Source organism: Podarcis pityusensis, assembly GCF_964106645.2.
Source record: "Podarcis pityusensis genome assembly, chromosome: 9".
Lineage (NCBI taxonomy): Eukaryota > Metazoa > Chordata > Lepidosauria > Squamata > Lacertidae > Podarcis > Podarcis pityusensis.
The window spans coordinates 59,160,240-59,170,841 of record NC_138034.1 but is presented as its reverse complement, the minus strand read 5'-3'; the positions used below and the strand labels follow the sequence as shown (position 1 = coordinate 59,170,841).

The window sequence follows — 10,602 nt, the reverse complement described above, 5'->3', positions numbered from 1 at the left end:
GTCAGGCTCCAGCCCTGCTTCCCCTGTTGCACACTCGTCAGCATCTTGCCAGTCCTGATAGAAATTATCTCAAGAAAGTTCAGTTTATTTCCTCCTCATTCCTCAGATGCTGCTCAGGTCCTCTGATCCTAATCCTACAACTTCCACCAATTATATCCCCCTTCTAGTGCAGAGTTCTGCAAGACAAGGGGGAAATCTGGTAGCAGCTCCTTCTGGTGTATCAAATGGAGTAGAACCAGGGTAGGAAACCTGTGGCCTCACCATGCTGGCTGAGGTTAACAGAGTTCTAATCCAACAACATATGGAGAACCACAGGTTATTTCCCAGTCCTACCTGAAGATGCCAGGTGTAAGTGGAATGACATCACTTTCTGGGGAGCTGAGCTGTGGGATACAGAGGGAGGTGGGGAGGACGCCACGGACTAATGGAGCAACTGTGGCCACACAGGGACACTGTGCTGCCACCCTGAACAATCATCTTGTCAAACGGTACAAGGTGGTTCATCCATCTATGATTAAGGAAAGTTGCTGGATCCACATGTAATGCCAAGCCATTATTAAAACAAACACAAGTTCTGTAAGCCAACAACAAAACATGACTTCAAAATTGTGGTTTGTTGACAAAAACAAAACAACACTGCAGTTAGGATGCTGGACAGAGTTCACACATAATGCTAAGTGATTATTTACCATGGTTTAGTATTAAGTGCAAACCAGGCACACACACACACACACACACACACACACACACTCTTACGTGTGTTACAATTTTCAGTAAAAATGCAAAAAGAAGAACTGATAAACCACAGGAAAATGGCAAGTGTGGATGACCTCCAATGCTGGTAAATTAATCAAGGAGGAAGAGAGTAATTTCCTCAATGTATCCTAAATGACGTATTGAAAAAATAGGATCCCTTTGCAAAGGGATATGATTAACAAACGTATTTATCTGAATTGTTTGTGGGAGATCGCACATCTCAGGGCAACTTAACTGCTTGGTCTGGTAAATAGCCTGAGAGCACCTCAGGTGTGGACTTGGGTCAATCCCTAGAATGGAAAACTGCTGAGTGAACCATATAAGACTGGAATATCATAAATATTTTGCAGGAATTGTTGAACAAAGTTTCAAAGCAAGTGATGATTTTTGGCCCCTTGACACTTTGTTTATACAGTATGTGATTACAGGGGCTTGTGTTATGCTGATATTTAGGGCATCTGAAGAATACCATTCAACACTCTGAGGGTCAGGGAGCTGAAATCATGCAGACCACTTTGCAAACCAGAGTGAACATTTCTGTGGTTTTTGTCTGTTTGCTTTGGAAGTAATATCAGTTTTAGACAATTACTTACCAACTAGTGTTGCTGCTGACAACTCCAAGCAGCAATCTTGTCAGATAGCTCTATCTCTTCTTTGAAACATCGCTGTTGAGAGCTCTGAAACATCGCTGTTGGCGGCCAAGAGTTTTTACAAGTGCCATTTAATATACAAAGCAGCTCAAAGAGACTGTTAATCCATGAATTATGCATGAAGTAGTCTCCCCTGGAAAAACAAAGCGGAAGGGCAGGAAGAAACATGGTCAGTGTTTCAGCAATTGGGTTTTTAAAAAAATAATATTTTTGGAGTTGGAGTTCATCAGCATCTGGAAGTCCATAGGTTCCTCAGCCCTGGTCGATCCGGTTTAGCTTTACAGCCTGCAAGACAAAGCTCGTTGGTCCTAGTTATTTATTTTTCACAGCTTAACAACTTCTGCTTTGATAATTCTCCAGTTTAGCAATATCACATTGACCGGACACTATATAGTCTGCTAATCTTATTTTTGGCTTTAAAAAGCAATTTGCCTTTTTTCACTCATGAAGGAAAACATAACCATCAAAAAATTGAGGTGTTTTCCGCTCTATAAAATGCTGCTTAATTCCTTGCCTTTGCCCTACTTCTATTCATTCTTTCTTTGAATACTCTTTTTTTCCATTTCTGAAGGTTTTGCCCTTCCACAAACTCTAATTATATAGCCAATATTTGTCCATATACCTTATCTCTTTATTTCCTGCTCTCTCCATCTTATGGCATGTGCATGCTTCTTATGCTTTTCTTGAGCATTGTTCTACTTCTTTTGTGCTACATAGTATGCCTATGGGTGTAAAATATTGAAAGGAACAGTTCAACATGAGGCAGCAAAGTGTTTGATAGGCAGCAGGGATCGGTAAACACCTACGAAGGGATCTATCAGTGCTGTGAGCAGGAAAATTGCCAAAGGAGCCAGAGGTTTTGAATGTGTGAGGATAATCTGTGAACATGAATTTTGCAAGCTTAGGCCACAGAAATCAAACAAGAGCAATCTTTCTTGTAAAGCCTCCAATATTTCCGCTTCCAGGCTCAGTCAGTCCTAAACCTTTTCTCGCATGCTTTGAGCAGTTCTGGCTTGGGTCCCAGGGAGGGCCTACAAGTGCAAAGGTGCATGAAAGGAAAAAGGCAAACAAGATTTCGCCCAACATGTCAAGAACTTAATCAAAGGTTCAGTCCTCAAAGTGGGTGACAGGTCAGGTGGAGGAACTTTTTGTTTCTGTGTGTTTGCTTTTGAACTGGTTTGCACACTCCTCGGTATGTTTCAATGTCCCAAAATCTCAAGAGCACTTCTTTGCGTTCTTCCTTAGCGTTCCTCAACAATATGAAAAACAAAAGCTTTGGCCTTTGTGCATGTGCTTCAGAAACACATCAGTTGGGCACTTACAGTCTAGGTAGTCTGTAGCATTCAGGGCCCTACCATTAGGCAGAATGAGATACCCACCTCACTTCTTTTCTTGAACACAAGGGTGACATTCAGCTAACTGGAATTAATGGACCTAATTTAGCCCTCTTCGTTAATTTCAATGGCTCTACACTGAGTAAAATGTAGTTGAATACCACCCATAATGTGGAGTTTGGGTGGGGGTTGTGCAGTTGGAAAAATGATGAGGAGGAATTAAACATGATGAGCATATCCAATGACAACCAATGCCAGGGACAGCATGTGCAGTAAAAGGATGTGCTTGGTTTCCACACTTAAAACAAATGGGCCACTTTCTTCTTATTTTTGGCTGGCACCACCACCTCTTCACTTTTATCTTCAGGCAGGTAATGCTTCATCACATTCTCAAATAATAATACGAAAAGTACTCCTTTCTTGTGCTTGCTAGTTACTGTACTAAGGCAGATTCATAAATGGACCTTCGCCAACAAGAAGTAGCTACTACTGACTCCTATGGAGAAACCACAAAGAGAGAAGCACACTTTATGCTTTTTTTAGCTTCCCCCACCCTGCTTTTTTGTGTGTGCGCAGTGTGCCTGATAAGATAACTTGTGCAATTAGAAAATCTACTTTTAAAAAATGCTGCACCAGGTGGTAGATGCTGGGGGGGCAGTGGCAACATAAACCCTCTGGCCTGCCCTTCTGCGTCCCCTGGCTGAACCCTTCAGTTGGAGGACAAAACTGTCCTGCACCCCCTTAACTGGCCTGCTGCCCTCTGGTGTGATGCAGGATACAGTGGTACCTCGGGTTAAGTACTTAATTCGTTCTGGAGCTCTGTTCTTAACCTGAAACTATTCTTAACCTGAAGCACCACTTTAGCTAATGGGGCCACCTGCTGCCGCCATGCCGCCAGAGCACGATTTCTGTTCTTATCCTGAAGCAAAGTTCTTAACCTGAAGCACTATTTCTGGGTTAGCAGAGCCTGTAACCTGAAGCGTATGTAACCTGAAGCGTATGTAACCCGAGGTACCACTGTACTATCCTAAGGCCAGTACTGAAATAAGTGAGGAGGGCTTGGAACTGGCAACCTTACACAGTGCACAATTGATATGGAGTAGAAGCAAGGATGAAATGTTTGTTCCCCACAGGGTCGGCCGTACAATAAGTCAGAATAAGGGTGATATCTCAAGTGGGAAGTGGACAGAAATCATCTCCCTTAGAAGGAGCATAGGAAGCTGTCTTGTACTCAGTCAGACTATTGTTTGCAGTGACTGGCATCAGCTCCTCAGGATTTTAGAGAGGGCTCTCTCCTGGCCCTACCAGATTGAACCTACCTTTTGCAATGCAAAACAGGTGCGCTACAACTGAGCCACAGCCTTTCCTTGTAGTACAAGGTGGTACAACTCATTTCCGCCTTCTTACACTTCTTTTGCTACAGAACCAGACCAAGCCTATCTGTTTGGCATTTTGCATGAAGTAAATTTGGATGTTGTCTTAGTCTTTAATCCTGCGCACACTTAAATGGCGTAATCTCCATGGAGCATAGCGGAATTTACCTCTGAGTAAAGATGCCTAGGAGCACATCCATGCCGTCATTCTTTTGCAGATATGCTTCAACCACATGCCGGCCAATTCAGGTTGCATAAGCAAATTTGGGTGCTCTTGCTCAACAAACCCGTTTCCAAATCAAATCAAATTATATTTATTGGGTTAAGGGGCAGGAAAATGCATTGGAAAGTGTGGGATAACATGACACCGTGCAAGGCTTGCTCACACATTACACTGAACTCAGGCATAAGCTGTCTGTATGCATGTACAAGATTTTGTGTGGAAAAAGTATACACATGTTGATTTGTACAGTTCATCTGTTTGTGTACACAGATGGTAAACTCCTGGAACACTACATGTGAGTAACCCTATGAGCGTACAGTCTGCCTATTTGTGTACATAGCTACACAGATAGTACACTCACTGAACGTGTTGTGTGAACACCCCTATAACATCCCCACAAACGATTTGGAAAGGATGCTTAATAAACTCCTGGAGTCATAATAAACTCCCTGCAAATTTGGTGCAAACAAATCAGGATGACTGCACACTAAACAAGTCCTCTGCAAGCAACCTGGGATTACCCTCTCAGCCTGTTTTGAGGATCCACTTAACATCAGGGATAGGGAACCTGTGGCCCTGCAAACGTTCTCGGACTCCAGCACCCATCATCTCTCATAATTGACTCTGCTGTCTGGAACTGATGGAAGTCGGTGCTTAAACACACCTGGGGAGGCACACAAATTCCCCATCCCTGATACAAGCCAAAGTGGGTTCTAAAAGCCATCGAGTAAATTTCAATAAAGCAGTAAATTCGCTGCACGTGATGCATCGCGCGCAGGCGGCGCGTTCTCACCTACAACACGTAGCATGCTGGATAACGTGTGAATGAAGGTTCGGCGCCTGCATTCTTCGGCGTGTGGAGAGGGGGGTGGAGAAGCGAGAAGAGCGAGGCAAAAAGAGCTGCCTCATATAATCCCTTCCCTTGAAAGCATTTGGCTCTCTACAATCACTAGTGGGAGCTGGAGAGGGCAAGGAAACCAAGCCGAGCAGATCTGTCCTTGAGAGAGAAAAGAGGCGAGAGCAGCTGGAGCAGCGGCTCCCTCAGCCCGGAGACGAGCAGCGGCGTGGAGAGGGGACGCCGGAGACGCCGCGCAGGGAGGCCGCCGCGGCTCCGGGGAGGAGAAGCAGCCTCTGGCGGCGCGAAGTGGGCGACGCCGCTCTCCCGCTTCCTCCCAGCCCAGGAAGGGAAGCCCGGCGTGACTCCGCTGCAGCCTGCCAGCAAGACTTCGGGTTTCCAGGAGTTGCAAGTGAGTTTGGGAGCAGCCCGGGCGGGAAAAGAGTGAGCCGGGGTAGTGGTGCTGTGTATTGTTGAGGGACAAAACTCGGTCTGAGGTGGGGGGTTTGAATTTTTGCCGCGCTAGTTTCACCGCGTTTTGCTTGGAGTCTGTCCGCGCGCCCCTCACGTTTTCCCGCCCCCTCCCAGTAGTCTCTGAGGCGCCTTTTCACTCCCGGCGAGGCAGGGGGGCTCCTGAGGGTGGCGGTGGGAAGCGCCTGGGCAGAATTGGGCGCGCGGGGGGAAGAGAGGTGTCTGGAGGGAGGGGGGCAACGTATTCCTGCCCCCAAACCCTTCAGTTTGGGAAGGGTCCGAGTCCGCGGCGTCGGTTCCTTCATCGGTCTCCTGGGCAGAGCCCGGCCCTCCCCTCACTTTCCACGGAATTCTGCCGGGGAAGCTTTCAGGGCTTCTGAACACAGGAGACCGAGTCGAGCACCTCACGCTTCTCGTCCTTCTGCCGGTTGCTATATTAGAGGAGTACGATAAAGAGCAGAAGACCGCCGAGGAAAACCCACAGCTGGAGACTCCTTTTATTAGGGCCAACGAAGATGTCACAGAATAGTAGCAAGCTTTCAAGTTGAGCAGGACACTTCGTCAGGCGAGATGTTAAGACAAAGCAGGAGGGGACTGAGGAAAAATAAGCAAACCAAGCAGAAAAGTTAGGCTGGGTGTTGTAGCCCTAAGGTCAACCTTTAGGACAACGTTAGCCTAGGTAAAAATGATGGTCTGTGGTTGCTTGTAGATGCCCCGTTGAGCACGCATCCTGCTTTGTTTGTGCAAAGGCTACAAGCAGATTAGACAACGTTGGCTATTTATTGAGCACCCACTCTGAGTTGTATGCAGCTAAATTATGCTGGGAGTGGACTCCTTGAAATTAATGGACTTAAATTACTCCTGTCCATTAATTTCGATATGTCTACTCTGAATAGAGCTAACATTGTATTACCTTTCCCCAAAAAAGTATCAGAGGGCTGTATCCAATGTTGCACCAATCAATCGTCAGCCCACAGTTTGCAGCACTTTTTTCCGTTACTTATTGCAAAAAGTTTGATTTGGTGGAGAAACAGGTTTGCTGTGCAAGAGTGTCAAATTGACCCTAATGCTCAATTTAAAATTGTCACCCCTGCTATCCCACAATGTATTTGCTATCCCACAATGGCCAACCAGATGCCTATGGGAAGGCCCCATGCACATGGGCAGCTGCCCTCCCATAAATCAAAATCAATACAACTCTGGGGTTCTGCCCCCCTCCCCCAGTAAAAATCCTGGCTACACTGATGCCCAAGCAGGACATGAGAGCAACAGTTCTCTCCCATTGTTGAACTTGCAGTCACTGGGGGGGGGGGGGGAGAGTAATGCTGGCACGATAACTTATTTTGTGTCACTGTTGCTGTTTCATTAGTTTGGAGTAGCAATGGCCAACGCAATGAACAGTCACCATGGAGATTGCAGGCATTGTGTGTGTTTGAAGCAGATACAGGCAAAACCATCTGGAAGCTCTGTAGCAGATTGATCTATCAATGTGATTAATTGCACACAACCACACATTTCTCTGTAGGATTAAAAAAAGAAACTAGAGCAAGACAACGCAGAAATGTTGGGGACAGGCTCACCTCCTCAGCATAGTGGTGGAAACCCTTCAGCTGAGGAATGTTGGTGGTAGGAGTTAGGAGAGAGATGTATTTTTGATACATACAAAGTAGCCCACTGCTGAAAACTCCACATTTGTTTCTAATTTGACACCACCTAAATTACCGGGGGGGGGGGGTATATCTAAGTTACAGAAGCCATGTGAACCAACATTGCACATTTGGCCTGTAGTTGGTCATTTCACTCGCGAAATAAATTAGCCCCATGTGTGGTCTTTTGGAGTGAGGGCATTTTGAATGTTAAAGGCAAAAAAGGTTTCTATTCATTAATAGTCAACTTCACGATCAGTAGTCTAATACTTAGTATGGTACTGAGTCTCCTTTATCCAAGAACTGTACTGGCAGCAACTGCAAACTCCTTGTTCTAACAGGTGTCCTCTGTCCACTATAATTTTCCATTCCTGCTGGTAAGATGACCCACCGGTTACTAGGAACTTTTATCAAGTTAACTAAGCCTCAGCAAGAATAGTAATCCATATGCTATTCATTTCACCTGCATTTTTTTGCACTTTACTGTTGTAAAGATACATAGATACTTTCTATCTTGATTCAATGACATCTGACTTTTTTGGACGATTATATCAGAGGACAGGTAGTGGATTTTGGTGGCTTCAATAAGCATTAATTATACGAGGTCCGCTCTTCTTGGAAGAACATGTAGGCAAAGGAAGAATTGATTCCATATTCATAGTTTCATGGAGATGAATCTGTGAGAAGGAATGCAGTCTGAAAACCATTGTAGACAGCTACAAATAAACCATTCTTGGCAAGAAGTGGCTAAGAGAAGATCTGGTGTGCTTATTGGGATTTAAGAGACGGCTATAGCTCGTTCCTTAATCACAGGTTTTGCACACAGAATGTTCCAAGTTGAATTGTTGGCATTTCTAACTAACAGAGCAAGGAAAGATCTTTGCCTGAGACCTTGGAGATCCAGTGTCAGTCAGCATTAGACAGTATTGGGACAGATGTGCCAATGGTCTTACTCAGTAACTGTGAACTTGGGCAAAGACAGACTTTGCAAAATAGATGAGATTCAGTTTGGACCCTGATTTTTCAGCTTTACAGCCTGCCTCAGTCCAAATCACTTTGGAGGTTGCCCGATTTGATGGGGTTCAGTACCCTTTTCTGACCAAAATGAAGCTCCGTTTCCTTTCCCCCTCTACTATTGGGAAATAAAAACCAGCTGTAACTTCCCCTCTTTTGACAGCAGTGGATGAAATCTGCTGTTGTAGGAGCCTCTCTAGAGTCCAGAGTGGATAAAACCTGCCAGATTTTAGGAAAATGGGTCCTAGTTTGTTTGCCTCTCCCCACCCCCATGTGTGTGTGTTGATAGACAGATTTTGGTAAAGGGGGAAACTGTAACTGATTTGCTTCCTTCTCTATGGAATTTTTGTCTCTCTCTCTGTGGTCACTAATTCAGTGGCATTAGATGTGTGCCCCCTAGAGATGCAGAGATGCAAGCAAAGTGTTTTGACTTGAGTAGACTGGTGTCTTGCAACCTTCTGCCTGACTTCCCTGGCTCTGCAGCTTCTTGGAGCAAGAGGACCTGGTGCAGGTGCAGGATGAGACTGCTGCTGGTGTAGTGCCTTCTGCCTGCTCAGCTGCTTCCTGCAGTGCGAGCGGATAGAATAGCTTGTAAAGGTAAAGGGACCCCTGACCATTAGGTCCAGTCGTGACCGACTCTGGGGTCATCTCGCTTTATTGACTGAGGGAGCCGGCGTACAGCTTCCAGGTCATGTGGCCAGCATGACTAAGCCGCTTCTGGCGAACCAGAGCAGCGCACGGAAACGCTGTTTACCTTCCCTCCGGAGTGGTACCTATTTATCTACTTGCACTTTGATGTGCTGTCGAACTGCTAGGTTGGCAGGAGCAGGGACCGAGCAACGGGAGCTCACCCCGTTGCGGGGATTCGAACTGCCGACCTTCTGATCGGCAAGTCCTAGGCTCTGTGGTTTAACCCACATCGCCACCCGCGTCTCTAGAATAGCTTGTACCCACTGCCAACTCAAAGTAACCCTAGACTATGATCTGTACCTTGCTGCCACTGCTAGTGCTGCCAGTCTCAAAACAACGAGGCTGGGGTGAAGCTGCCACTGCTGCCTGTCATCACTGCTCCTGCCTTCAACAGTGTTGGTGCATTTGAGCAAGAGGAGTAAGCCAAATGGCCAGTGTTGCTACCAACTCTGCCATTGCTCCCAGTCATTGCTCCCTGGGGGCAACACATGGTTTGCTGCCAACATCATGTGCATGCCTCATGATCAGGCACAATAATGGATTGCTAACAATAAGGGTGTGTCTGTGTAACAATGATGGTGATGAATGTCGAAGTGATGCCTTGCTTCTTACAACACTGCCTGTGCACTCAATGTTGTAGTGTAGTAATAGGCAGTACTGTGTGTGTGAGGGAAAGAAACCCACACATGCAGTAAGGTGATGGTGGTGATTATAAGATTTAATAAGGTAGATTTTTGCTTGTTTGATAAAAATAAATCCATTTGGGACAAACAAAGGTGTATGTGTCTTTCTTCACACAAAGATACTAATATTTAGTAATATAAGGCAGATCACTGCTGAATAAAATCAATGCACAGAGTGTGGGGTTTGTCTCACCAGGTTGGATGGTTAACAGCTGACTCCCTTTTCACTCTTTCAGAGGAGGCAGATGACAACAATAGGGGCAGTTCTGGGGAGGGCAATTGCAATAAGTCACCTTCCCCAGCCTTCCAGATGTTCTGGTTGCTGAACTGCATTCCTGAACACCTATATCATGTCTAGATATCAGAAATCAGGGGTGTGCAACGGCCACAAGATTTGCCTTGTATCTGTAACATTTGGAAGCAGCCCATTGTGTTTCAGATCTGCTCTGATTCAATTTATTATTTGCCTCCAAATCTGAATATATGTTCAATCCCCATTGACTAAAAATGGCTATGACTCTCTTCCTCTTCACATAAGTGGATGAAATTTGCAGGCAGATGAACCACACCTGTGTGAATTAAGCCTGCCAAATTTCAGGTAGATCCATTCAGGGGATATTGTGCAGGAAAACTTTGTTAAAAATGCAAAAAAAAAGGGGGAAGTCTCTCTTAGTTTCTGATGAAACTGAATGCAAATTGCACACATGGTCAGCCTTTGGAGGAGATGAAGCCTATCGCATTTCAGAAAGATAGGTGCTGTGGTTCTCCCACAAAGGCAGACATTACCACTTTGGAGTGGGAAGATAGAAATCACATCTCCACCCCCAATTTCTTTAGGGGGGTGGGCAGAATTGGTGCTGGGTTAGAAACCTGCCAAAGTTTGGAAAAGTCATACCTTTTTTCTCACACCCGCCTTATTGAAATTCC

At 45.5% G+C, this 10,602-nt stretch overlaps 1 long non-coding RNA gene across 1 annotated transcript; it reads right to left on the bottom strand.

The window, feature by feature from the left end:
* Positions 1-6,121: 6,121 nt before the first annotated feature.
* LOC308485484 lies at positions 6,122-9,692 on the bottom strand. Its single transcript, XR_013990557.1, has 2 exons — positions 9,293-9,692; positions 6,122-6,236 (listed from the first exon to the last, which is right to left on the bottom strand). It is a non-coding gene; the product is annotated as an uncharacterized lncRNA (long non-coding RNA).
* Positions 9,693-10,602: the final 910 nt, after the last annotated feature.